We start from the raw sequence: 27,636 nt of genomic DNA, 5'->3' as shown, positions 1-27,636 counted from the left end.
TATGACATGTCTGTTTTGACGTTGTTACTTATTTTAGAATGATTTATTGTTAATTTGTTCTCTTCATTTATTTATTTCCTTATTTCCTTTCCTCACTGGGCTATTTTTCCCTATTGGAGCCCTTGGGCTTATAGCATCTTGCTTTTCCAACTAGGGTTGTAGCTTGGATAGTAATAATAATAATAATAATAATAATAATAATAATAATAATAATAATAACTGGAAGCGAACTATCATTAACAAACTCTTCCTATTGTCCAAACTCCACCATTTGGTTCTTACAGATTTCCTTGCTTCTGTCATGAACTAAATATTTTTCCAAAACTATTAAACCAAGAACAAAAACCTTATATGAATCCAGTACTTCCTAACCCAAGTAAAATACTATCACGATTTACAGTTTAAATTCGCAAGTTAGAGATAATCAGGACTTACAGCAAACAAAATCTCACTATGGTCAAATAAGAGCAGATGAATCCTGAAATCTTAACAACATTGTAAATGCCAAACCAAAACTACTACCTACTGGTGTGTAAAATGACTGCATTTCAACACATCAGGAATGAAGGCATTGAGACAATAATACTATCATATAATAGACTATCATATAATGTGTGGATGGATGGAGTGAAGAAAGCTCTGGGTGATAGGAGGATAGATGTGAGAGAGGCAAGAGAGCGTGCTAGAAATAGGAATGAATGGCGAGCGATTGTGACGCAGTTCCGGTAGGCCCTGCTGCTTCCTCCGGTGCCTTAGATGACCGCGGAGGTAGCAGCAGTAGGGGATTTAGCATTATGAAGCTTCATCTGTGGTGGATAATGGGGGAGGGTGGGCTGTGGCACCCTAGCAGTACCAGCTGAACTCGGTTGAGTCCCTTGTTAGGCTGGGAGGAATGTAGAGAGTAGAGGTCGCCTTTTCTTTTTCTTTTTTTCATTTGTTGATGTCGGCTACCCCTCAAAATTGGGGGAAGTGCCTTGGTATATGTATGTATGTATAATAGACATAATGAACCCTAAACTAGATATCTTAAAAGAACTCTGTATTTACCACGTATATACACCTGAAGTCTATATAAAACAGCAGAAGATCATAGCTTCGAAAACCTCTAAAAATCCATTGATATCTTACGAGGTGCATTATTTTGCAAAAGGAAACCTATTCAATGTAAAACCAATAGAATTTTATCCTGGCCTTAAAGTTATCAAAGATATATAATGCTATTCAAATTCATTATCAATGCATTCTTAAGTTACGATGTCACAGACTGACCATGAAAACCTTATCTTTGCTGTAATAAAAAGGCTATAATAATCTCACCATCTAGACATCTATAAAGCTGAGAAACATAAAATCCTGAATCATGCTCCTAGATATGAAATTCCTTCAAATAGTAGCACCAATGCTTTCCCAATTAACATCTGGGACATATATACAGTATACAGTTTACTATCATTTTGTTTCATTACCTAAGCAATATTGGCAATAAAAAATTACGTACATTTGAAAAGTAAATACTCTATTGATTCTAAGTTTTTCCAGACAATTTAAAATGCTTCTACGTCAATTAAGACTTCGGCTACAAATGCATCTGAAAAGTTAGGTCAAATTTCTCATAGCAATTCAAGAATAAGATAGTTTTTGTTCCAAACAATCAGACTTTTTTCAGTGAAGTCTAACATTTCTCAGAGCCATACTGTAGGGTGGGCTGTGGCACCCTAGCAGTACCAGCTGAACTCGGTTGAGTCCCTTGTCAGGCTGGGAGGAACGTAGAGAGGAGAGGTCCCCCTTTTCGTTTCATTTGTTGATGTCGGCTACCCCCCAAAATTGGGGGAAGTGCCTTGGTATATGTTCAACCTAGACTGATTAACTTGAATAAAAATTCACTTAACAGTATCTTTCTAGTTACTGACAATGTTATAAATATGTAAGGCTTTCCCCACAGACCTAAAAATGACCACAGCAATATTTATCCCTATTTCAGGTACAGGATATGAATGTCGAACTCAAGACGAAAAGCTATTTAAGCCCCAAGCTGGTACCACCTTTCGAAGGGACAGCATGTGTCATACATATAATAAAAGTATTCCCATACACTCAACCAAAGGAATAACTATTGATTTAATTGATAGCAAACTATTTCAAGTTTTTACCTTTAAAGACATCTGGCAGGATTTAAATTTGTAAAACAAATTTTCATGTAAACAATGAAAAAGTCAACGTGATAGTCAATCAAATTAAAATGAAAAATGACAAGTCCAGCTCATTGTAAAAAAATGCTCTACGAGTTCAATTTCCTACATAACACACCACGAAATTTACATGAAATTAGCCAGTTCAAAATATTGGAATTAAAATTTAACTATCACAATAAAAACTTCGCTTAAAGAAAAATTTTCAAAATTAAATTGAAAAATCTATGGTTTTCTATGAGCTTGAACAAAAATTGTACATTCTTTAAACCAACACATCTAGTATTAAACATCACAAAAACTGAAAGCAGCCGAAATATGCTTATGCCAAAGTAAGGTTTCCTTGTTCATTCATAGAAGAATGTGATTCTTTGGCAATTACATTTACATTACAAAGGAATTCTACTGCACATTCCATAATACAATAACATAAAACATTATTCACGTACCAATTCATAGACATGAGTGAAAACATGAGCTCAAGCCTCCCTCAGGAGTAACCCTACCACCCCCTTGGACTTCTGTGCATAAGTTTACTTTCACATATGAAAGGGACAAAACATCCTTTAACAGTGACGGAGAAAACAGATCTGCATCTGGAAGAGCGCAAGGGAAGCGAGGGACTTCTCTTTCCCATCTCGGCAATCATCTGTCAACTTAAACCTTTGAATCGGTTTCGGAACTGATAACCGACTGGCCACGTCCCGCTGAGAACACTCGGCCTCCTCTCGAAGAGTTTTCAATTGAGACACGATTCTCTGGGCTGCTTTCAGATTTCGCTCAAGGCAGCAGATTTTCTGAAATAACATGAAATCAGTTAATACTGTCATACTGTACACGTTAAAATAATTTGGTATCTCTAAACATGGATAACGAGGTACAACAAGGACTCAAACATTAAACATGGATAACGAGGTAAAACAAGGACTCAAACATCTTATATTTGTTCCTATCACTAAAAACAGCAAAAAAAAGTGACATATTGTAACCCTTGTTGTTTATTTGAAGGCACTTCAATTTCTATTTAGTCCGTTACTGTAACTGCGCACGCAATCATTTAAACATTTTACATATCGTCACCCTCATAAACTAATTTACCTAAGTCATTTTCTCCACTTGTTGGGAACTCAAAAAAAACCCTTCTCATTTCCTAATACTTTATATCATTGTCTTGATTTTCAATTCACAAATTCTTAGCAGAGGAATTTGTGAATTAGAATTTGTTAATGGAAGCTCAATACAATGATATAAAGAATTGGGAAATGAGAAGGTTTTTTCTATTTCCCAACAAGTGGAGAAAATGACTTAGGCAGTTAGTTTATGAGGGTCAAGATATGTAGAATTCTCCCCTTGCTAATAATGCCCCGGGTGCATTTTTGCTACTACGGTATATCTTTACCTTAAGTTCTGGGTGATAGGAAGATAGATGTGAGAGAGGCAAGAGAGCGTGCTAGAAATAGAAATGAATGGTGAGCGATTGTGACGCAGTTCCGGTAGGCCCTGCTGCTTCCTCCGGTGCCTTAGATGACCGCGGAGGTAACAGCAGTAAGGGATTCAGCGTTATGAAGCTTCATCTGTGGTGGATAATGTGGGAGGGTGGGCTGTGACACCCTAGCAGTACCAGCTGAACTCGGTTGAATCCCTTGTCAGGCTGGGAGGAACGTAGAGAGTAGAGGTCCCCTTTTTGTTTTGTTTCATTTGTTAATGTCAGCTACCCCCCCAAAATTGGGGGAAGTGCCTTGGTATATGTATGTATGAAAGTTCTCAAAGAATTTTATCATCTATGGGATTTTCAAATTCACGACAAACATGTATCTATAAGCAAGCTTTTGATTCCTAAAATATGGTCTAGCTCAATTGGATAAAAAGGCAAGATCTATAGCACAATAAGTCATTTGTGGGGTTCAAAGTTGCAAATTCTCGGAACACTAAATTGACTTGCAATGTTAATCTATGCAAAAGGTTTCTCGATATGGGGAAAACCCTATATAATTCATAGTTTTGATCAATTCCTCCTATATTGCACCATGCAAAAGCTTATCTTGAGCTATTTGTGGCGTTAGCAGTTTCTTTCATTTTCCTCGACAAAATTGATGATTGCATTAAATGCTATAAATTAACTTCGTAATGAAAACGAAAAATCCAGGCAAAAATCCCACATTAGATTGTTTTGTGTTAGCTAAATGCTATTTGATTCCATACTTCTAAAAGACGGAATCTTGAAAGAGAATCAGAGAAAAATTACGTTGATAAATGATGCAACTTCTGGTTATACATACATATACCAAGGCACTTCCCCCAATTTGAGTCCCTTGTTAGGCTGGAGGAACATAGAGAGTAGAGGTCCCCTTTTTGTTTTTGTTTCATTTGTTGATGTCGGCTACCCCCCAAAATTGGGGGAAGTGCCTTGGTATATGTATGTATGTACTTCCCCCTATTTTGGGGGGTAGCCGACATCAAACAAATGAAACAAAAAAGGGGACGTCTCCTCTCTACATTCCTCCCAGCCTGACAAGGGACTCAACCGAGTTCGGCTGGTACTGCTAGGGTGGCACAGCCCACCCTCCCACATTATCCACTTCGGGTTATACCACATCTAAACATGAATGAAAGCTGAAGACGACTATAATACAAATATCAATATATCGTCAGTCAATTCGGTTCTAACACGAGTTTCAACAAACTGTCACTTCTCACCTTAGTGAAGTGTACTTTATATTCAAGATTTCCTATCAACAGTACCTTCAATATTTTAGTTTTATTTCAGAAGCATTTCGTTCTTTATTTCTAAGGTAGTATGTTGGCTAGGGCACCAGCCGCTCGTTGTGATACTACCGCTAGAGAGTTATGGGGTCCTTTGACTGGCCAGACAGTACTACATAGGACCCTTCTCTCTGGTTACGGTTCTTTCCCTTTGCCTACACAGACACCGAATAGTCTGGCCTATTCTTTACAGATTCTCCTCTGTCCTCATACACCTGACAACACTGTGATTATCAAACAATTCTTCATCACCCAAGGGGTTAACTACTCCACTGTAATTGTTCAGCGACTACTTTTTCTTGGCAAGGGTAGAAGAGACTCTTTAGCTATGGTCAGCCGCTCTTCTAGAAGGACACTGCAAAATCAAACCATTGTTCTCTAGTCTTAGGTAGTGCCATAACCTCTGTACCATGGTCTTCCACTGTCTTGGGTTAGAGATCTCTTGCTTGTGAGTACACTCAGACACACTATTCTATCTTATTTCTCTTCCTCTGGTTTTGTTAAAGTTTTCATAGTTTATTTAAGAAATAAGAAATATTTATTTCAATGTTGTTACTGTTCGTAAGATATTTTATTTTCCCTTGTTTCCTTTCCTCACCGGGCTATTTTCCCTGTTGGAGCCCCTGGGCTTATGGCATTCTGCTTTTCCAACTAGGGTTGTAGTCAAGCAAGCGATAACAATAACAATATCATCGTTACACCTAATAGTAGACTTAACCACTTGACCCACATTATATCAGGCTTCAAAAGAAACAAAAAGTTTTAAGACCACATTCTATTTCATACCATCGAAAATAAGCTGTCTTTATAATTTCTTGCATTGACCTCAAATCAATAGAACAACTCTACCAAGTTCAATGTCTTACCTTTAGAAGCTCTGAAACCAGATGGCAAAATGACTTAAACCACCATCGTTGTATGATAAGGATTTAACTCTTCCTCACAATTCTTCCATTTAATCTATTGACCTCCTTTTCATATTTGATCAACCTGAGGGAAAAGAAACATATGAGAATAAGGATATTACAATCTCTTGTCCTACTTTTCAAACCTGTAAGGATCTTTAGAAAAGTTGTCCTGTTGCGTTAAAATTGATAAACAGCCCTTTGAAGGTTTACTGTCATAGTTCAAAGAATCTATGCTGAATGCTGTTTAACTGAACGTGCTTCTCAGTTATACACAACAGCTACAAGAGTATGATGAATATAACTTATGTAACATATTTAACCCTTTTAACCCCAGGATATTTGGAAATTTCCAACCCTTAACCCCCAAAGGGTTATTTTATCCCCAGCACATTTTGCAGTATATATTTTCTAAATTGCTCTAACAGCCTTAATTTTTGTCATAGAGAGGTCAGGTTGGTCTCATTCTCTTGGAAAATGTCTGAATTTTCTCAAAAAATTATTAAAAATACGAAAAAAAAAATTTTTATAGCATTTTTTTGCAAGGACGTACCGGTACGTCCATGGGGGTAAAGGGATGAGTTTTGTGAAATGTACCAGTACGTCCTTTGGGGGTAAAAGGGTTAAAAAGAATAGGAATGGCAATAAAAAAATGGCAATTTATATACAACCAGATAACAGATACAAGATTCAAGATAGCAATGAATCATGAAACTAGTGTGTAATGGCTAGCGTCAATACTACAAAATCAATAATGTTCACTCAACTAGATTGATGGTGTGGAGGATTTATGTTTGTTTTATTTTAATTTTTTCTCTTGCCAAATCCAGAGAGAGAGAGAGAGAGAGAGAGAGAGAGAGAGAGAGAGAGAGAGAGAGAGAGAGAGAGAGAGAGAGAATTTCATTTGCTTTAGTTTTGCTAAATCGCGCGAGTGTGTGTGTGTGTGTTTGTGTGTCCGCGGTGCGCGCCGAAGAGCAAGTGGTAGTTAGCGAATGATTGTTTGTAGTGGAAAAGACTGTCGGTATATTTGAGGTTGTTTGTTTACATTTTTTAGTTAGGTTACGACAGTGGTGAATGCTTCGGAGCGAATGCTTTTTTGATTGACTGCGTCCTGAGTCAGTTGTGTGAACGCTGGATTTATTATTTTTCTTTACCAGCGAGGAAGTGATTATTGATTTTCTGAGTAAGTACAGTTTTGTTTATCTTTGCTTATCGTGATTGTGAATGATAGGAACAATTTATTATTTATCTTTGATTATAGTGCGATAGTTCAGTTAGTTAGGAGTGTTCGTAAGTGTTTTTCTTTTTTATTTTGGCAGGCCGTGATTCCTCCTTTGGAGAGTTATTTCCCGAATGCCGATCTTTAGTTGACGACCTGGCCTGTAAGAGATTGTATTTAAGACTGCTCTTTGGATAGATTATTGTTGATGACCCGGACCGAATGAACTTCGATTGCTGCTATTGATGATGATAATGATAATGATAATGATGATGATGACGATGATGACGACATCCAAGACCCCAATTAGGGAGGCAGTGGTGGCAACGTGCCACACAGTTTAACCTGTTAATCACAGATTGAGGGTTGTGCCGTGAAAGACAGTTCGGCAGTTTGTGAACGACTGTGTTGCAAATAACATATAAAAGCATACAAACTTTGGTGTCGGTGAACTCGTAATATATGTGTTTTGTGTTTTCATGTTTGGGTTGCGGTTAGTTTTAAGTTTTGATAGGATTTATTTGATTGCGGAAAGGTTTTTTTTGTTAATTATATAATTAGTTTTAAGTTTTTGATTAGTTTTAAGTGTTCATTTTGATTGTGGATGGTTTTTGGTATTGATTATTTTAGTTTTAAGAAATAGAGTTCTAAGGATATGTTTTTTTTTTTTGTGACCTTTTGTCTAAGAGTCCAGTTTATGATAAAGTAAGGGGAAAGTTTGTTTTGTGGAGACCATTGTCTGTAAGTGTGATTCAGGGTGTGGGGGTTGTCCTTGCAACATCCCGCCACAATGGGACGAAGGCCATTGCGAATTAGCATAAATTACTTAAGCCAGGAATTAGCAAGAATTAATACCCCAGGAATTAGAACCATGCAGACAACTTTCTTATATACATTGTCTTTGAAAAATACTGTAAGTCACTCAGCTGATTGTTTATGGATAATTTAGTTTTAACTTTTGACTTCAAGGTGGTCATGTTTTAAGAGTAATTTTAACTTCTCATGATTCCTGCACATTGGAAATGTGCATCGAAATAGCTATAGCGCACGACCCTTAAAAATCTCCTGAATTACAATGAAAACTATTTTCATGTGATCTTTAGTTTATAATGTACTTTATGATGAACTGAAACTAAAATGTGATCGCACAAACTTAAAAGATAACCTAATCGAACTGGTGCCTAACGTTTATGGAATATCTTTCCAACTAGACGGAAAAAAAAAAAGGATGGGACAAGAAAGAGTGTGTGTTTATACTAAATGAATACTTCCCTCACCATGAAGCACACTGAGTACTATAATGTAGTAGAAAATGTCCCTGTAAATAAACAAAATGTTTAAACAAACTTTAGGGAAGGACAAATCTAGAAACTACGATGATGTGCTTCGTTGATTTCTGACTTACCTTGTTGCCTATGGTGGTCCCATTGTGGGTGTCAACTTGTGGGGATGTCCGCTTGAGGGGGGTCTGTTCGAGAGGGATCCGCTTGAGGGGGGTCTGCTCGAGAGGGACCCGCTTGAGGGGGGTCTTTTCGAGAGGGATCCGCTAGAGTGGGGTCTGCTCGCTCGAGAGGGACCCGCTTGAGGGGTCTGCTCGAGAGGGATCCACTTGAGAGGGGATCCGCTTGAGAGGGAATCAACAGAGTAGACTGCATGCCGAGGGTATTATCCACATACCTGTAAAAGTTCAATTATCTATAATTTCCTGAAAATTAGTTCATTAGGTGTAAAAGTTCTCTTCGTTAATTTTCTTAAGATTATTTTTAAATCAAACTTAGAACAAACGTTTTAGAATAAATTACTAATTTGGTCTAGTTATTCTATAAACAAGAATGAATATTGATTTATAGGATAATTATTTTATATTTTTTTACCTGTTCAAGATATCAGGTACCTTTGACTATTAAAATCTGTTTCTAGAATACACAGTTATATTACATAAAATTAATTTCTTGCAAGTGTACGTTTATTTTGTATAACTCGATATAACTAAAACTTAAATATGTTATTTTTATTAGTAAAATAAATTTTTGAATATACTTACCCGATAATCATGTAGCTGTCAACTCCGTTGCCCGACAGAATTCTATGGAGGGATACGCCAGCTATCACAATACTAGAAGGGGGTGTACTCACCAGCGCCACCTGTGGCCAGGTACTATAGTACTTCTTGTTGACACCTCCTCAATTTTTCCTCGGTCCACTGGTTCTCTATGGGGAGGAAGGGAGGGTCAATTAAATCATGATTATCGGGTAAGTATATTCAAAAATTTATTTTACTAATAAAAATAACATTTTTCAATATTAAACTTACCCGATAATCATGTAGCTGATTCACACCCAGGGGGGTGGGTGAAAACCAGTGTACAAGATTAAAGGATAGCTAAGTATCCCATATTTCATATAACAGTTATCTCAAATAACAATGAAATAATAAGTACCTGGTAAGGAAGTCGACTTGAACCGTTACTCTGCCTCTTTTTTAAGTTCGTCTTCCTTACTGAGCGCAGCGTTCCTCTTGGAGGCTGAATCAACTCAAAGGTGCTAAAGTATATAGGGCTGCAACCCCTACTAAAGGACCTCTACACAACCTCTAACCCAGGCGCTTCTCAAGAATGAATTGACCACCCGCCAAATCAAAAGGATGCGGAAGGCTTCTTAGCCTACCGTAACAACCATAAAAACAACAATAAAAGCATTCAAGAGAAAGGTTAAAAAAGGTTATGGGATTAAGGGAATGTAGTGGCTGAGCCCTCACCTACTACTGCACTCGCTGCTACGAATGGTCCCAGGGTGTAGCAGTTCTCGTAAAGAGACTGGACATCTTTCAGATAAAATGATGCAAACACTGACTTGCTCCTCCAATAGGTTGCATCCATTATGCTCTGCAGAGAACGGTTTTTATTAAAGGCCATCGAAGTAGCTACGGCTCTTACTTCGTGGGTCCTTACCTTCAGCAAAGCAAGGTCTTCCTCCTTTAAGTGAGAATGGGCTTCTCTAATCAGAAGCCTTATATAATACGAAACCCCGTTCTTGGACATGGGCCTCGAAGGTTTCTTGATGGCACACCATAAGGCTTCTGACTGTCCTCGAATAGGTTTTGACCTATTAAGATAATATTTGAGAGCTCTGACAGGGCAAAGAACTCTCTCTAGCTCGTTACCTACCATGTTGGAGAGGCTAGGTATTTCAAACGATCTAGGCCAAGGACGCGAAGGAAGTTCATTCTTAGCTAAGAATCCGAGCTGTAAAGAACATGTTGCAGATTCGGTCGTGAAACCAATGTTCTTGCTGAAGGCATGAACCTCACTGACTCTTTTAGCTGTTGCAAGGCAGACGAGAAAAAGAGTCTTGAGGGTAAGGTCCTTGAAGGAAGCTGACTGGAGAGGTTCGAACCTAGGTGACATAAGGAACCTTAAGACTACGTCTAGGTTCCAGCCTGGAGTGGGTAGACGACGCTCTTTAGAAGTCTCAAAAGACTTAAGGATGTCTTGAAGGTCCTTGTTGGAAGAAAGGTCCAAACCTCTGTGGCGGAGAACTGAAGCCAACATACTCCTGTACCCTTTAATCGTAGGGGCTGAAAGGGATCTCTCATTCCTAAGATGTAATAGGAAGTCAGCTATTTGGGTCACAGAGGTATTGGTAGAGGATACTGCATTGGCTCTACACCAGCTCCGGAAGACTTCCCACTTAGATTGGTAGACTCTACGAGTGGAAACCCTTCTTGCTCTGGCAATCGCACTGGCTGCCTCCTTCGAAAAGCCTCTAGCTCTAGCGAATCTTTCGACAGTCTGAAGGCAGTCAGCCGAAGAGCGTGGAGGTTTGGGTGCAACCTGTCTACGTGAGGTTGACGTAGAAGGTCCACTCTTAGAGGGAGAGTCCTGGGGACGTCGACCAGCCATTGAAGTACCTCTGTGAACCATTCTCTTGCAGGCCAAAGGGGAGCAACCAGCGTCAGCCGTGTCCCTTCGTGCGAGATGAACTTCTGAAGGACTTAGTTTATTATCTTGAACGGTGGAAATGCGTAAAGGTCGAGATGGGACCAGTTCAGCAGAAAAGCATCCACATGAACTGCTGCTGGGTCTGGAACTGGGGAACAGTACAACGGAAGTCTCTTGGTCATGGAGGTGGCAAACAGATCTATGGTAGGCTGACCCCACAAGGTCCAAAGTCTGTTGCACACACTCTTGTGGAGGGTCCATTCCGTGGGAATGACCTGATCCCTTCTGCTTAGGCGATCTGCTGAGACGTTCATGTTGCCCTGAATGAACCTCGTGACTAAAGTGAGGTTTTGACTTCTTGACCAAATGAGGAGGTCCCTTGCGATCTCGTATAGGCTCCTCGAATGGGTCCCTCCTTGCTTGGAGATGTAAGCCAAGGCTGTGGTGTTGTCGGAGTTCACCTCCACCACCTTGCCTAGCAGGAGGGACTTGAAGTTCAACAGGGCTAAATGAACTGCTAGTAGCTCCTTGCAGTTGATGTGGAGCGTTCCCTGTTCCTCGTTCCACGTTCCTGAGCACTCCTGTCCGTTCAAGGTCGCGCCCCAGCCCGAGTCCGATGCATCTGAGAAGAGATGAAGATTGGGGGTCTGAATAGCCAACGATAGGCCCTCCCTGAGAAGGAGATTGGTCTTCCACCACAAGAGAGTGGTCTTCATCTCTTTGGTGACTGGGATAGAGACTGCTTCGAGAGTCAAACCCTTGTCCCAATGAGCTGCAAGATGGAATTGAAGAGGGCGGAGGTGGAGTCTCCCTAGCTCTACGAACAGGGCCAGCGATGAACGGGTCCCTGTGAGACTCATCCACTGTCTCACCGAGCAACTGCTCCTCTTCAGCATGCTCATGATGCAATCTAGGGCTTGGCTTATCCTTGGGGCCGATGGAAAAGCCCGAAAATCCTGACTCCGAATCTCCATTCCCAGGTACACAATGGATTGGGAGGGAATGAGCTGAGACTTTTCTAGGTTGACTAACAGACCCAGTTCTTTGATTAAGTCCAAAGTCCAGTTGAGACTCTCCAGACAGCGACGACTCGTGGAGGCTCTCAACAGCCAGTCGTCTAAGTAAAGGGAGGCTCTGATGTCCGATAAGTGGAGGAATTTTGCTATATTCCTCATCAGATGCGTAAACACCATAGGAGCTGTGCTTAGGCCAAAACACAGGGCTTGGAATTGGTAGACAACCTTTCCAAAAACGAATCTCAGGAAAGGTTGGGAGTCTGGATGAATAGGAACGTGAAAGTAGGCATCTTTCAGGTCCAACGAGACCATCCAGTCCTCCTGCCTGACCGCTGCTAGGACCGACTTCGTCGTCTCCATCGTGAACGTCTGCTTGGTGACATACGCATTGAGCGCGCTGACGTCCAGCACCGGTCTCCAACCTCCTGTCTTCTTGGCCACCAGAAAGAGATGGTTGTAGAAGCCCGGGGATTGATGGTCCCGGACTATAACCACTGCCTTCTTCTGTAAAAGGAGCGACACCTCCTGGTGCAACGCTAGCCTCTTGTCCTTTTCTTTGTAGTTGGGAGAGAGGTTGATGGGAGATGTGGTCAGAGGGGGTTTGCGGCAGAATGGTATCCTGTAACCCTCCCTCAGCCAACTGACAGACTGGGCGTCTGCACCTCTCTTTTCCCAGGCTTGCCAGAAGATCTTGAGTCTGGCTCCTACTGCTGTCTGGAGATGAGGAGAGTCAGTTTTTTCCTTTAGAAGCCTTGGAACCTTTCCTAGACTTGCTCCTGGAAGAGTCTGGACGGGAGCTTCCTCGGCTGGGGGCTCTACCACGAAAGGGCGGAATGAACCTCGTAGCAGGAGTATCAGCCACTAGGGTGCGATAAGTCCTGGGGACTGAGGTAGCAACCTTAGTCTTACGAGCCGATGAGGCCACAAGATCATGGGTGTCCTTTTGTATCAGGGCAGCAGACAAGTCCTTAACAAGCTCTTCGGGAAAAAGGAACTTCGAGAGCGGAGCGAAAAGGAGTTGAGACCTTTGACAAGGTGTGATGCTGGAGGAAAGGAAGGTACAAAGCTGCTCCCTTTTCTTAAGAACCCCTGACACAAACATCGATGCAAGCTCGCCAGATCCATCCCTAATGGCCTTATCCATGCAGGACATTAAGAGCATGGCAGAATCCTTGTCCGCAGGGGAGGTCTTCTTGCTGAGGGCCCCCAGGCACCAGTCTAGGAAGTTGAACATCTCAAATGCTCTAAAAACACCCTTCAGGAAGTGATCAAGGTCTGAGAAGGTCCAGCAAACCTTAGAGCGCCTCATTGCTGTTCTACGAGGAGAGTCTACCAGACTTGAGAAGTCAGCCTGGGCAGAGGCAGGTACTCCCAAGCCTGGTTCCTCTCCTGTGGCATACCAAACGCCCGCTTTAGAAGTGAGCTTAGTCGGAGGAAACATAAACGAAGTCTTTCCAAGTTGTTGCTTAGACTGCAACCACTCCCCTAAAATCCTTAACGCTCTCTTAGAGGACCTTGCTAAGACGAGCTTAGTATATGTAGACTTAGCTGGCTGCATGCCCAGCGAAAACTCAGATGGCGGAGAGCGGGGGATAGCAGAGACAAAGTGGTCTGGGTATACCTCTCTAAAAAGAGCCAAGACCTTACGAAAGTCAATAGGAGGCGGAGAAGACTTGGATTCATCCACGTCTGATGAGGGATCCAGGTGTGCAGCCTCATCATCAGAAACCTCATCACCAGAGTGTAGCGAAGAGATAGGTAAGGTATGCTGAACAGCAGAATCAGCACGAGCTGGAACAACAATACTTGTGGTTTCCTCCTCAAGACTCTGTTGAGGGAACACCTGAGGCTCAGGCTGCAAAGGCTGATCAAAAGAAGTAGCAGAAGGTAGGCGCATGGGTGGAGGCGGCTGACTCCTGGCATGAGTGTCTGAACTCAAGAGTTGCGCTTGCTGTGTGGTTGGTAGATGCGCAGTAGCAGGTTCCTGAGGAACGAGTTGAGGTTCCTGAGGTGTGAGCTGTGAGCGATGAGGTAGTGGCTGCGCAGAACGCAGTAATTGTCTCGCGAGTTGAGGTTCCTGAGGCGCAAGGCTAAGGTGTTGAGGTGCTTGCCTTGAGAAGGGTTGAGCTCGCTGCAGCGAGAGCTGAGGAGTCTGACTCATGGATGGGAGAGGTTGTTGTACCTCAAGAGAGTGTTGCCTCACTGGTGGAACTGCAAGTGGAAGCGGAGGAAGTAAGGTATAAGGTTCCTGTTCCCATTGCTGAGGTTGCCTTAAGGAAGGCGGAGGGAGCTGCACACCACTGGAAACAGTCAACTCAGAGCGTGGTAAGGTATCCTGAGGAGCCTCAACATCGTACGCCTGGCAGGCAGTACTGCGGTTAGGCGGAGCGATCGCAGGAGGAGGTGTAACCTTCTCAGCCTGACACTCACGCATCAAGACCGCAAGTTGTGACTGCATGGACTGCAGTAGAGTCAACTTGGGGTCGGCAGACACTAAGGTCTGCTGAGGTAAAGCCTTAACAGCAGAGGTCTGTTGCGGCAGCACCTTACTCCTCTTAGGAGGAGTGCATTCAACTGATGACTGCGGCGAGTCAGAGCTGATCCAATGACTGCAGCCAGGTTGAGCTCTTGAGGTCTGGACTCTGCGTTTGAGTGGTCTTGAGACCTGAGTCCAACGTTTCTTCCCTGACAATTCTTCAGCAGACGAGTAAAAGACGGGCTCAATCGTCTGCAGGTGGGAGTGACGGTCTCTGGAAGACACGCCCGCAACCACCGAGGATACTTCTGTGCGCCGATCAAGGCCTGCTGAACCCTTTTGCCCTTCGACATTGCTTCTCCCCTGGGCTTGGGAGCTTGCAAGAGGTCCCGGACTGGGAGGACGACTGGCACGCACAGAAGTACCCTCACGCACCACACTGACACTGACACTAGCACTTGGCACTGCACTGACACTAGCACTCGTCACAGCACTGGCACTAATACCACCCACTGCACTCTTGACCTTAAGTTCCTTGACTTCGGCCATAAGAGACTTATGATCACTAACCACTGACTCTACTTTGTCACCTAAAGCCTGAATGGCACGCAAAACAACAGACATATCAGGTTGAGGGCAAATAGTAGGTTCGGGGGTAGCCACTACAGGGGGAGGAAAAGGTAGGGGATCATGAGGTGAGGAAAAAAGTGAAGAGCGAGAAGAACTCCTCCTAACTCTCTCTCTCTCTAACTTGGTTGAATACTTAAGAAATCGGACAAAATCAAGTTCCGAAAGTCCGGCGCATTCCTCACATCGATCTTCTAACTGACAGGGCCTTTCCCTACAGTCAGAACAAGCGGTGTGAGGATCTACCGAGGCCTTCGGAATACGCCTATTACAAGACCTACATCGTCTATGGGGTGGGGCTTGTGAAATGTCAGACATCTTGAATCAAAAGAGTTAGCCAAGTGGGGATTCCAAATCAAGCAAAAGATCGTTAACCGTTAATCAGGACTAAATAATAGCTATCTAAGCTAATATAGAAGTTTTCCAGTAAAGCGACAGCCGAAATCTGAGAGAAATACTTCACCAAAAGCCGTGAAAATACTCCAAGATCATAAGCGTATCCCAGAACGTCTTGCCGGAAGCACGACAGAGGAAAAATTGAGGAGGTGTCAACAAGAAGTACTATAGTACCTGGCCACAGGTGGCGCTGGTGAGTACACCCCCTTCTAGTATTGTGATAGCTGGCGTATCCCTCCATAGAATTCTGTCGGGCAACGGAGTTGACAGCTACATGATTATCGGGTAAGTTTAATATTGAAAACAGCATAATTTCATCATCTCTCTCACCCGAGCTACGCCAAAAAAAACTGCCAAAATATGGATAAATACATTATAAAATAAAGGCTATTTACCTTCATAATGACCTCTTCTTATTAATTGATAAATTGTAATAGGGGAGACTGCATTAGAATCAAGTCGAACGTTTTAAATTCATCAAAATTAACACAAAATTTTTCCCCAAATATCATGTTGAAGAAATTCATTTCCATACATCTATATTACGACAAGTTAATTCGATACAATCCAAGTGGTTGTTATTGTTGTTGTTGTCATTATTACAAGCTAAGCTGCAACCCTAATTTCAAAACCAAATAGTTATATTAATTTTTTTTTTCCAAAATCTATTTTTCAAAAATCGTGACCTAAGATATTTTTCCTCTTTCTATAAAAAGTTTTATTAAAATACAAATACGAAAATTATGCATAATTCAAATATCCGTTTTACGAAAAGCACGAATTATTAATTTTAATATATTTTCAATTCAACCCCCCTCAACCACACCGAAAAAGGGTGACGGACAAGACACCTCAAGACATCAGTTTCGTTGCCAGTGCGGACGCCTCACTCCAAAGTTCGGAAAAGTGAGAGGCAAAGTAAAGGAGTTCAAGTCGTGCCTAGAATGCTGGAGGGAAAATGTCCAACGGCAACGGAAGCCGCAGCAATTATCGGCAGGTACTGAAACGGGCGTTATTCTATCGCACGCAAGAAGAGGAAACAGAAGCGGAAAACAACAAAGTATACGCGTCAGGGATAAACTCCTCAAACGAAGTTTTACCTCACCCAATGATACCCATCCGCATATCGGGGAACCCTGCTGCTTACAACAAAAAGATGCCAAACAAATCCTCAACCATTATGGCGGTCGCGGACTCCGGGGCTCACACGTGCCTGAATATGGGTCTACACCAGCAACACCTCAGGCCAGCTAACAGACGCATCTTCGCAGCCAACAACCAGGAAATCAATGTGCTCGGCTCCATACACCTCATACTATCAGGCAAGAATGAGCAAGGAGCGCACATCACAACAACTGACACGGTGCGTGTCACGGACACCGACAACAAGTTTTACATCAGCTGAGCAGCTATGACGAAGCTTGGCATCATCGACCATGATTTCCCCAGGATTGGTGCCACAGGCAGGGTCGCAGTATGCCTAAACGAAGGGTCCCAGAGCAACAACTCCCTCGCAGAGTGCGGATGCCCACGCCGCACTCCACTTTCCCGGCAACCAGCCAACCTGATGTTCAAACCGTCAGCAGAGTTTACCGAAAATAGGAAAGCGTGGCTACTGGAACGATATGCATCGTCAACCTTCAGCACGTGTCCACACCAGCCCCTGCCAACAGTGACCGGACCACCCATGGAGATAAGGATCATCGACCCTCAGGTAGAACCAACGGTGACAAAGAGACCCCCAAACATACCGGTACACTGGCAAAAAGAGGTGGCGGCCCAACTGGAAAGAGACGTAGCACTGGGTGTGATTGAGCCCGTACCACCCAACACACAAGTGACCTGGCTACACAACATGGTTCTCACACAAAAAAAAAAAGATGGCACCACGCTGCACTGTGGACTCACAGCCCCTAAATCGACATTGCGTTCGAGAAACACATCACACCATCCCACCCATAAAGCAAGCCAGAGCAGTACCTCCTAGTGTATACAAAACGGTCACTGACGCATGGAACGGATTTCACTCCATTGATATCCACGAAGAGGACAGACACAAGACAATTTTCCTCACTGAGCAGGGACCATTACACTACTGTCGCGCACCCATGGGCTTTCTCGCATCGCAGGATGCATACAAACAACGATATGATGTGATTATTGCGGACGTCCCAAGAAAGACAAAATGCGTTGATGACACCCTACTGTGGGACTCAAACTTACAGGAACACTGGTGGCACATCATAAATTACTTGGAACTCGTTGGAAGGAACGGAGTCATTCTCAACCCAGCCAAGTTCCAATTCTCATCTACAGAGGTGGACTTTGCAGGATTCCAGGTTGGAGAAACGGATGTAAAACCCTTACCAAAATACCTGAACGCAATTGAAACGTTTCCAAGACCAAAGAACATCACAGACATTCGGACATGGTTCGGACTAGTAAACCAGGTATCACACTATAGCAGAACAAGTGACTTAATGGAACCGTTCAGGCCCCTACTCAGCCCAAAGGTACGCTCGCAGTGGGACCCGGAACTCGAGAACGCATTCGATAGGTCGAAGGCAGCAATTATACGTGAAATCCAGAAGGGGGTCGAGATCTTCAACCCAGACAAGCCAACATGCCTTAACCCAGATTGGTCAAAAGTCGGAATCGGGTATTGGCTGCGTCAGAAACACTGTACTGTACATGCGAGGCCCTCACACCAGGATGTTGCCCAGATGGGTGGAAGACCACCCTAGCAGGATCGAGATTTCTCAAGGACGCAGAAAAGCGGTATGCACCAATTGCCGTAGCATGGGCACTCGAGGACAGCCGATTCTTCACCATGGGGTGCAAAGACTTGATAATAGCAACGGACCATAACCCACTCGTGAAAATTCTAGGGGACAAAGAACTAGACACCATCACGAACCCAAGGCTCTTCCGACTCAAGCAGCGAACACTAATGTGGAGATACCGAATCATTCACGTGCCAGGAAAAGACATACCCGCAGCAGACGCCACATCGAGGAACCCTTCACCCAATACACAGCCAAACACATCGGAGGTGATAACGGCTTTAAATGCCATTCGCTCGACACCCAACCACCTAGACGACATGGAAGCTGATGTGAGAGCAGTGGTACGGTTGACAACGGACTCAATCGGAGCTGTGACATGGGAAAGAGTCAAAGGAAGCACCGCTGTGGACCCCTGCCTGCAATGTCTGATACCATTCATTGAAAACGGGTTTCCATCTACAAGGGACGAACTAACTGAAGAGCTACAACCATATTGGCAGTACTGGGACAGGCTGTCGACAGTGGATAGCGTCATCATGATGGATAAAAGAGTCCTGATACCTTCGGCACTACGAGGTGAGATATTGAGAGCCTTACACGCGGCCCACCAAGGAACCAACAAAATGCAAAACAGAGCTCAGGGTGCTGTGTTTTGGCCAGGACTCACCAACAAGGAACAGTTGCCAAGCATGTTGGGGGATGTCACCCTCACAACCACGCATGCCGCCGACACAACCGAGCGTCCCAACCCAACCATTTCAGGCCATTGCAGCGGATTTTTTTTAAATGAAAGGCACTGGCTACCTGGTCATCGTCGACAGATTCAATGGTTGGCCCTACATTGTGACATCGAGTGCAGGGGCCAGGGGTTTCAACAAAGCTATCCTGCACTACTTCGCTAACTTCGGAGTGCCTCAGGAACTAAACACCGACGGGGGACCTGAATTCTCTGCAAAGGAGACCCAGAGACTACTGCAGCGCTGGGGAGTCAGACACCGTCTCTCATCTAAGTACCTCCCCCAGTCAAATGGGCGGGCGGAGGCAGCAGTTAAGTCCATGAAACGCCTCCTGACATTACACACCGATACGTACGGCAGCCTAGATACTGGAGCTGTAGCAGCAGGTCTACTCCAATACAGGAACACACCAGACCAGGAAACCGGCATGTCACCATCCTAGATCATATTCGGAAAAAACCTCAAGGATCTGCTACCTGTGGCGCCTGGGACGCGGGTCTTCTCCAATCCAGCAGTCCACCCAATATGGTGGGACACATGGGAACGCCAAGAGGAACCCCTGCGCTACCGATTCACCAAGCAGGTAGACAAACTGACACCCAACACCCGGTAGCTGTCGCCTCTGAAACCAGGAGACCGGGTCCGGCTGCAGAATCAGGCAGGCAATGCCAGGGGGCGATGGGAGGGAACAGGTATCGTCGTGGAAACAAGACAACATAACCAGTACTTAGTCAAAGTAGACGGCTCCGGGCGATCAACACTGCTCAATCGCCAATTCCTTCGCAATACACAAGGACTATCAAAGGTTGGACCACCAACTCTCGCCAGCTCTGCACAGACACATGCACCCAATAGAGCACATAACTCCCGTGCAGGACAACCGTCGTACACCACACGAAAAACCCACACCACCAGGCACACAGCAAGAAGAGAACCCCACGCAGACACTACCCAAAGCCGAAGATCAGACACCTGTCAGGTCGCCCACCATAATCAAGTCCGTCCCCGACGCTTCAAAATGCAAGCCAACCGAGTCACCAACCAGAGAAAAACTCAGCCCAAATTCACCCATAACACAAAGCACAACAAACTCTCAAGGCAACACAAGACCACGCAGATGCAGACGACTACCTGAGTACCTGAAGGACTATGTCACACAATAAGTGGTTCTCAGCTGAAAAACTTGGGGATGTGGAATGATGAGATAGGACAGGTCAAATCTGGCGGGCAAGCGGCATGTGCGCCACCTAGGGGCGCAAAAGGTAAACAGGGATATAAACAGATTCACGAGGGAAGCCTCAGCTACCGGAACTGTTATACTACAATGATCATAGGAATATTATCTTGGTTTATTTGTAAGTAATAGTATAAGACGGTGCATCATTATCATGAGCCCAGAGGGGACATTATGTTTTATTTATATTTCGGGCTACATAGCAGCCTCATGAGAGTCATACATTTGGATAGGCCAATCATGGGTACATTTTACAGTTCTCCCAATGAGTAAGTTTATGCAGGTCTGGCAGTAAATATAAGCACGCATCACAGTTTACACACATAGATTAATATATATGACAGTGCATATCCCATTTCCATGCATGTCAGAGGAAGGTCATATTTATATGTATAGATATGTATGTAGAAGGATGGCCTATCACAGGTATGGTAGCCTATTTTATTTTCTAACCATTACAAGTGTGTAATTACGTACATTTATTTTTTCAGCTTCAAACATTCGTTGCATGTACCTCAAGTAAAGTCATCAAATGCACGAATGTCTTATTGACCATGTTTGAAGAAATATTGTAGACAAGAACGCAGGACATACAGACATGGCCACGTCATTGAGGTGTGAGGCTCCTGGGTGCACGGAGGTGAAGCAGTCGGATGATATGACAACGAGCATAGCACTCATGCAATTACATCAGAAGAATAAGCATGACGAAAACTCGTCACGCCAGAAACACCCAAAAATTAACCGCCCGTTACTGAAAGAAGGCATCGGCGAAGATGACTGGGCTGCTTTCACAAGGCGGTGGGAAATGTTTCGCGATGGAACGTCTTTAGCACCTAACCAGACAACAGCTCACCTGCTCGCATGTTGTGAACCAGAACTTGAACCTGCCCTATTCAGAGAGGACCTCGCCATCGCAACAAAGACCGAGGTGGACGTACTAGCGCCAATAAAACGTCTGGCAGTACTGAGTGTGGCCTTAAGCGTACGGAGGACGACCCTACTACAAACCACTCAGGTCCCTGGTGAACCTGTAAGGCAATATGTGGCAAGGTTGCGCAGGGTGGCCAATGTGTGTCAGTGGATCGTCACCAGCGCCTGCAAGTCCAACACCTACACAGAGACATTTACATGTGACTACACAGAGGAGATTGTGAAGTTGATCCTGGTAAACGGCCTCGCAGATGAAGAAATCAAAAGAGATGTGTTTGGAACTCCAGAGGTCGATAACAAGACACTAAGCGAAACGGTAACACTCATCGACAGCCAAGAAACAGCTAGCCGGGCCACGTCAAGTGCAAACCCATCAGTATCAGCCAGCGGGTACAGGAAACAAGCGAAAATGACAACGAACACACACCCTTCTCAACCAAACCGAAAAAGGGTGACGAACAAGACACCTCAAGACATCAGTTTCGTTGCCAGTGCGGACGCCTCACTCCAAAGTTCGGAAAAGTGAGAGGCAAAGTAAAGGAGTTCAAGTCGTGCCTAGTATGCTGGAGGGAAAATGTCCAACGGCCAAGGAAGCCGCGGCAATTATCGGCAGGTACTGAAGCAGGGGCGTTATTCTATCGCACGCAAGAAGAGGAAACAGAAGCGGAAAACAACAAAGTATATGCGTCAGGGATGAACTCCTCAAACAAAGTTTTACCTCACCCAATGATACCCATCCGCATATCGGGGAACCCTGCTGCTCACAACAAAAAGATGTCGAACAAATCCTCATCCATTATGGCGGTTGTGGACTCTGGGGCTCAGACATGCCTGAATATGAGTCTACACCAGCAACACCTCAGGCCAGCTAACAGACGCATCTACGCATCCAACAACCAGGAAATCAATGTGCTCGGCTCCATACACCTCATACTATCAGGCAAGAATGAGCAAAGAGCGCACATCACAACAACTGCCACAGTGCATGTCACGGACACCGACAACTGGTGCCACTGGCAGGGTCGCAGTACAGTATGCCTAAATGTAGGGAAGTCCCACAGCGACAACTCGCTCGCAGTGCGGATGTCCACGCCACACTCCACCTTCCCGGCAACCAGTCAACCTGCCATTCAAACCGTCAGCAGAGTTTACCGAAAATATGAAAGCGTGGCTACTGGAACGATATGCATCGTCAACCTTCAACACGTGTCCACACCAACCACTGCCAACAATGACCGGACCACCTTTGGAGAGACGGATCATCGACCCTCAGGCAGAACCGACGGTGACAAAGAGACCCCCAAACATACCGGTACACTGGCAAAAAGAGGTGGCGGCCCAACTGGAAAGAGACGTAGCACCGGGAGTGATTGAACCCGTACCACCTAACACACCAGTGACCTGGCTACACAACATGGTTCTCACACAAAAAAAAAGATGGCACCAAGCCGCACTGTGGACTTACAGCCCCTAAATCGACATTGCATTTGAAAAACTCATCACACCAACCCACCCATAAAGCAAGCCAGAGCAGTACCTCCTACTGTATATAAAACGGTTACTGACGCATGGAACATATTTCACTCCATTGATATCCGCAAAGAGGACAGACACAAGACTACTTTCCTCACTGAGTAGGGACGATTCTGCTACCGCCGCGCACCCATGGGCTTTCTCGCATCACAGGACGCGTATACACAACAATATGATGCGATTATTGCGGACGTCCCAAGAAAGACAAAATGCGTCGATGACACCTTACTGTGGGACTCAAACTTACAGGAACACTGGTGGCGCGTCATAAATTACTTGGAACTCGTAGGAAGGAACGGCATCATTCTCAACCCAGCCTAGTTTCAATTCTCATCTACAGAGGTGAACTTTGCAGGATTCCAGGTTGGAGAAACGGATGTAAAACCCTTACCAAAATACCTGAATGCAATTGCAACGTTCCCAAGACCAAAGAACATCACACACATTCGGGCATGGTTCGGACTTGTAAACCAGGTATCACACTATGGCACAACAACTGACTTAATGGAACCGTTCAGGCCCCTACACAGCCCAATGGTACGCTTCCAGTGGGGCCCAGAACTTGAGAACGCATTCGATAGGTCGAAGGCAGCAATTATACGCAAAATCCAGAAGGGGGTCGAGATCTTCAACCCAGACAAGCCAACATGCCTTAACCCAGATTGGTCAGAAGTCGGAATCGGGTATTGGCTGCGTCAGAAACACTGTACTGTACATGCGAGGCCCTCACACCAGGATGTTGCCCAGATGGCTGGAAGACCACCCTAGCAGGATCGAGATTTCTCAAGGACGCAGAAAAGCGGTATGCACCAATTGCCGTAGCATGGGCACTCGAGGACAGCCGATTCTTCACCATGGGGTGCAAAGACTTGATAATGGCAACGGACCACAAGCCACTCGTGAAAATTCTAGGGGACAAAGAACTAGACACCATCACGAACCCAAGGCTCTTCTGACTCAAGCAGCGAACACTGAGGTGGAGATACCGAATCATTCACGTGCCAGGAAAAGACATACCCGTAGCAGACGCCACATCGAGGAACCCTTCACCCAATACACAGCCAAACACATCGGAGGTGATAATGGCTTTAAATGCCATTCGCTCGACACCCAACCACCTAGACGACCTGGAAGCTGCTGTGATAGCAGTGGTATGGTTGATAACGGACTCAATCGGAGCTGTGACATGGGAAAGAGTCAAAGGATGCACCGCTGTGGACCCCTGCCTGCAATGTCTGATACCATTCATTGAAAACGGGTTTCCATCTACAAGGGACGAACTAACTGAAGAGCTACAACCATATTGGCAGTACTGGGACAGGCTGTCGACAGTGGATAGCGTCATCATGATGGATAAAAGAGTCCTGATACCATCGGCACTACGGGGTGAGATGTTGAGAGCCCTAAACGCGGCCCACCAAGGAACTAACAAAATGTAAAACAGAGCTCAGGGTTCTGTGTTTTGGCCAGGACTCACAAAGGACATCGAAAACACAAGGAACTGTTGCCAAGCATGTTGGGGGATGTCACTCTCACAACCACGCATGCCGCCGACACAACCGAGCGTCCCAACCCAACCATTTCAGGCCATTGCAGCGGATTTCTTCAAAATGAAAGGCACTGGCTACCTGGTCATCGTCAACATATTCAATGGTTGGCCCTACATTGTGACATCGAGTGCAGGGGCCAGGGATTTCACCAAAGCTATCCTGCGCTACTTCGCTACCTTCGGAGTGCCTCAGGAACTAAGCAACGACAGGGGACCTGAATTCCCTGCAAAGGAGACCCAGAGCCTACTGCAGCGCTGGAGAGTCAGACACCGTCTCTCCTCTGCGTACCTCCCCCAGTCAAATGGGCGGGCGGAGGCAGCAGTCAAGTCCATGAAACGCCTCCTGACATTACACACCGATACGTACGGCAGCCTAGATACTGAAGCTGTAGCAGCAGGCCTACTCCAATACAGGAACACACCAGACCAGGAAACCGGCATGTCACCATCCCAGATCATATTCGGAAAAAACCTCAAGGATCTGCTACCTGTGGCGCCTGAGACGCAGGTCTTCTCCAATCCAGCAGTCCACCCAATATGGTGGGACACATGGGAATGCCAAGAGGAAGCCCTGCGATACCGATTCGCCAAGCAGGTAGACAAATTGACACCCAACACCCGGCAGCTGCCGCCTCTGAAACCAGGAGACCGGGTCCGGCTGCAGAATCAGGCAGGCAATGCCAGGGGACGATGGGAGAGAACAGGTATCGTCGTGGAAACAAGACAACATAACCAATACTTAGTCAAAGTAGACGGGTCCGGGCGATTAACACTGCGCAATTGCAATTCCTTCCCCATAGAACAATGGTTTGAATTTGGAGTGATCTTCTCCTAGAAGAGCTGCTTACCATAGCTAAAGAATCTCTCCTACCCTCACAAGAGGAAAGAAGCCACTGAACAATTCAAGTGCATTAGTTAACCCCTTGAGGGAAGAAGAATTGTTAATTAATCTGCGTTGTCAGGTGTCTGAGGATAGAGGAAAAATTGGAACAAGCAGGCCAGACTATTTAGTAGGTAGCAGGTTGGCCTGGGCACCAGCCGCCCGTTGAGATACTACCGCTAGAGAGTTATGGGGTCCTTTGATTGGCCAGACAGTACTATATTGGATCCTTCTCTCTGGTTACGGTTCTTTCCCTTTGCCTACACATACACCGAATAGTCTGGCCTATTCTTTAAAGATTCTCCTCTGTCCTCATACACCTGACAACACTGAGATTACCAAACAATTCTTCTTCACCCAAGGAGTTAACTACTGCACTGTAATTGTCCAGTGGCTACTTTCCTCATGGTAAGGGTAGAAGAGACTCTTTAGCTATGGTAACCAGCTCTTCTAGGAGGACACTCCAAAATCAAACCATTATTCTCTAGTCTTGGGTAGTGCCATAGCCTTTGTACCATGGTCTTCCACTGTCTTGGGTAGTACCATAGCCTCTGTACCATGGTCTTCCACTGTCTTGGGTTAGAGTTCTCTTGCTTGAGGGTACACTCGGGAACACTGTTCTATCTAATTTCTCTTCCTCTTGTTTTGTTAAAGTTTTTATAGTTTACATAGGAATTATTTATATCAATGTTGTTACTGTCCTTAAAATATTTTAATTTTACTTGTTTCCTTTCCTCACCGGGCTATTTTCCCTGTTGGGGCCCCTGGGTTTATAGCATTCTGCTTTTCCAACTAGGGTTGTAGCTTAGCAATTAATAATAATAATAATAATAATAATGTTTAGGCAAAGGAAAAATGAGCCATAACCAGAGAGGGAACCAATACAGTACTGTCTGGCCAATCAAAGACGCAATAATTCTCCGGTCAATTTTATCTGTGACATCACGTCCTTTATATACAACTCTAACCCGTAGACACACATTGAATTCTTTCTTGACCATGTGATTATACAAGCCTAAACCTTAAAATGATAATCAAATATTAAAAGCGTTATGGTGTATGTATGATAGCGGCCGACTTATAATTAAGGGGGGTCGCAGTGGGGGCGTTATCCCTAAGTTAGATAAGTAGGTAAGGACACAGCTTGTAGGTTAGGTTAGGGGGGAAAGTTTAGTTTAGCAGATTTCCATTTTTTATGGAAGCATGAGGATCTGGCCGCTGATATACAAAGGCTCCAAAGGGTTTTTGGCAGTTCCAAATTTCCCTTTTAAATTGCGGTCTTCCTTTGCATAAAATGTTCCGAGAATTTGCTTGTCAAATCTTTTTCTTTTTATCTTCAAGATAATTAAAATCTTAATGTTAGCTTTAATTTACAATATTAACCCTTTTACCCCCCGGCTATTTGGAAATTTCCAACCCTTAACCCACAGGGGGTTATTTTTTTCCCAGCACATTTTGCTGTATATTTTTTAAAAATTGCTCTAACAACCTTAATTTTTGTCATAGAGAGGTCAGGTTGGTCTCATTCTCTTGGAAAATGCCTGATTTTTCTCAAAAAAGTATCATAAATATGAAAAAAAAAAATTTATAGCAATTTTTTGCAAGGACGTACTGGTACGTCCATGAGGGTAAAGGGATGGCTTTTGTGAATAGTACCAGTACGTCCTTTGGGGGTAAAAGGGTTAAGTTACCACTCAAGTTTTATATGAAGCTTTTGTAGTTAATTGGTACAGACCACGTCAGTAATTAAAATGTGGGTAAATATTTACTGAAGCACAATATTCCTAATGAAGAAAATATGATGTGTTTCTGATGTATTTGTGGATTACTTTGAACTAGTTTAGTGCAAATAACTGGGAGAAAGCCATATTTATCTTATTTAAGTCATTTTAAAGTTCTATATTGGATTACTGAAAAAAAAAATTTTTAAAAAGGAATCAAACACAAGAACACAATTTAACCTTAAGATATTTCCCCCCTTACCCTAACCTAGGAGCCATATCCTTACATCCTTACCTACCAGGGGGTCATATGAACCCTTCTGGACCCCCATTGGACTGGCCTATCCTCTGCTTACCCTAACACTAAGTCTCAATCCTGAGGATGCTTCCAAACCAGCTCCTTCCTGACAATGTAAAACTAAATATTACGTAAAATCTTAAAACTAGCTCCATAATATCGTATGAAGGACCAAGATAAATATTATTTCACAAAGGAAATCAAATTGACAATATGAAAAGAATCGCTTGCCACCATGCCATTTTCCACGTTACCTTTCCTTTCTGTCTCGATTTTGGTCCACCAAAGATCTTGAATTGCTTCAGACTGCTTTAAAAACGCAGATCGTAGAGTATTCTTTTCACTATTAATAAAATATATTTGCTTATTAGCAAAGACACGCGTCACTATATGCAAAGATATACGTATCAAGATCGGCTTCAAAACTACTGTT

At 44.1% G+C, this 27,636-nt stretch overlaps 2 long non-coding RNA genes across 2 annotated transcripts in view; one reads left to right on the top strand and one right to left on the bottom strand.

Moving 5' to 3' along the window:
* Positions 1 to 27,636, top strand: part of LOC137619754 (uncharacterized) — a 315,346-nt gene that overhangs the window by 215,204 nt on the left and 72,506 nt on the right. The window lies entirely within an intron of this gene.
* Positions 466 to 27,636, bottom strand: LOC137620362 (uncharacterized). Its single transcript, XR_011040057.1, has 4 exons — positions 27,458 to 27,636; positions 8,482 to 8,753; positions 5,819 to 5,942; positions 466 to 2,986 (listed from the first exon to the last, which is right to left on the bottom strand). It is a non-coding gene; the product is annotated as an uncharacterized lncRNA (long non-coding RNA).

Source organism: Palaemon carinicauda, chromosome 26 (assembly GCF_036898095.1).
Source record: "Palaemon carinicauda isolate YSFRI2023 chromosome 26, ASM3689809v2, whole genome shotgun sequence".
Lineage (NCBI taxonomy): Eukaryota > Metazoa > Arthropoda > Malacostraca > Decapoda > Palaemonidae > Palaemon > Palaemon carinicauda.
Note: the sequence above shows the minus strand (reverse complement) of the source record. Positions and strands in the feature narration are given on the sequence as shown.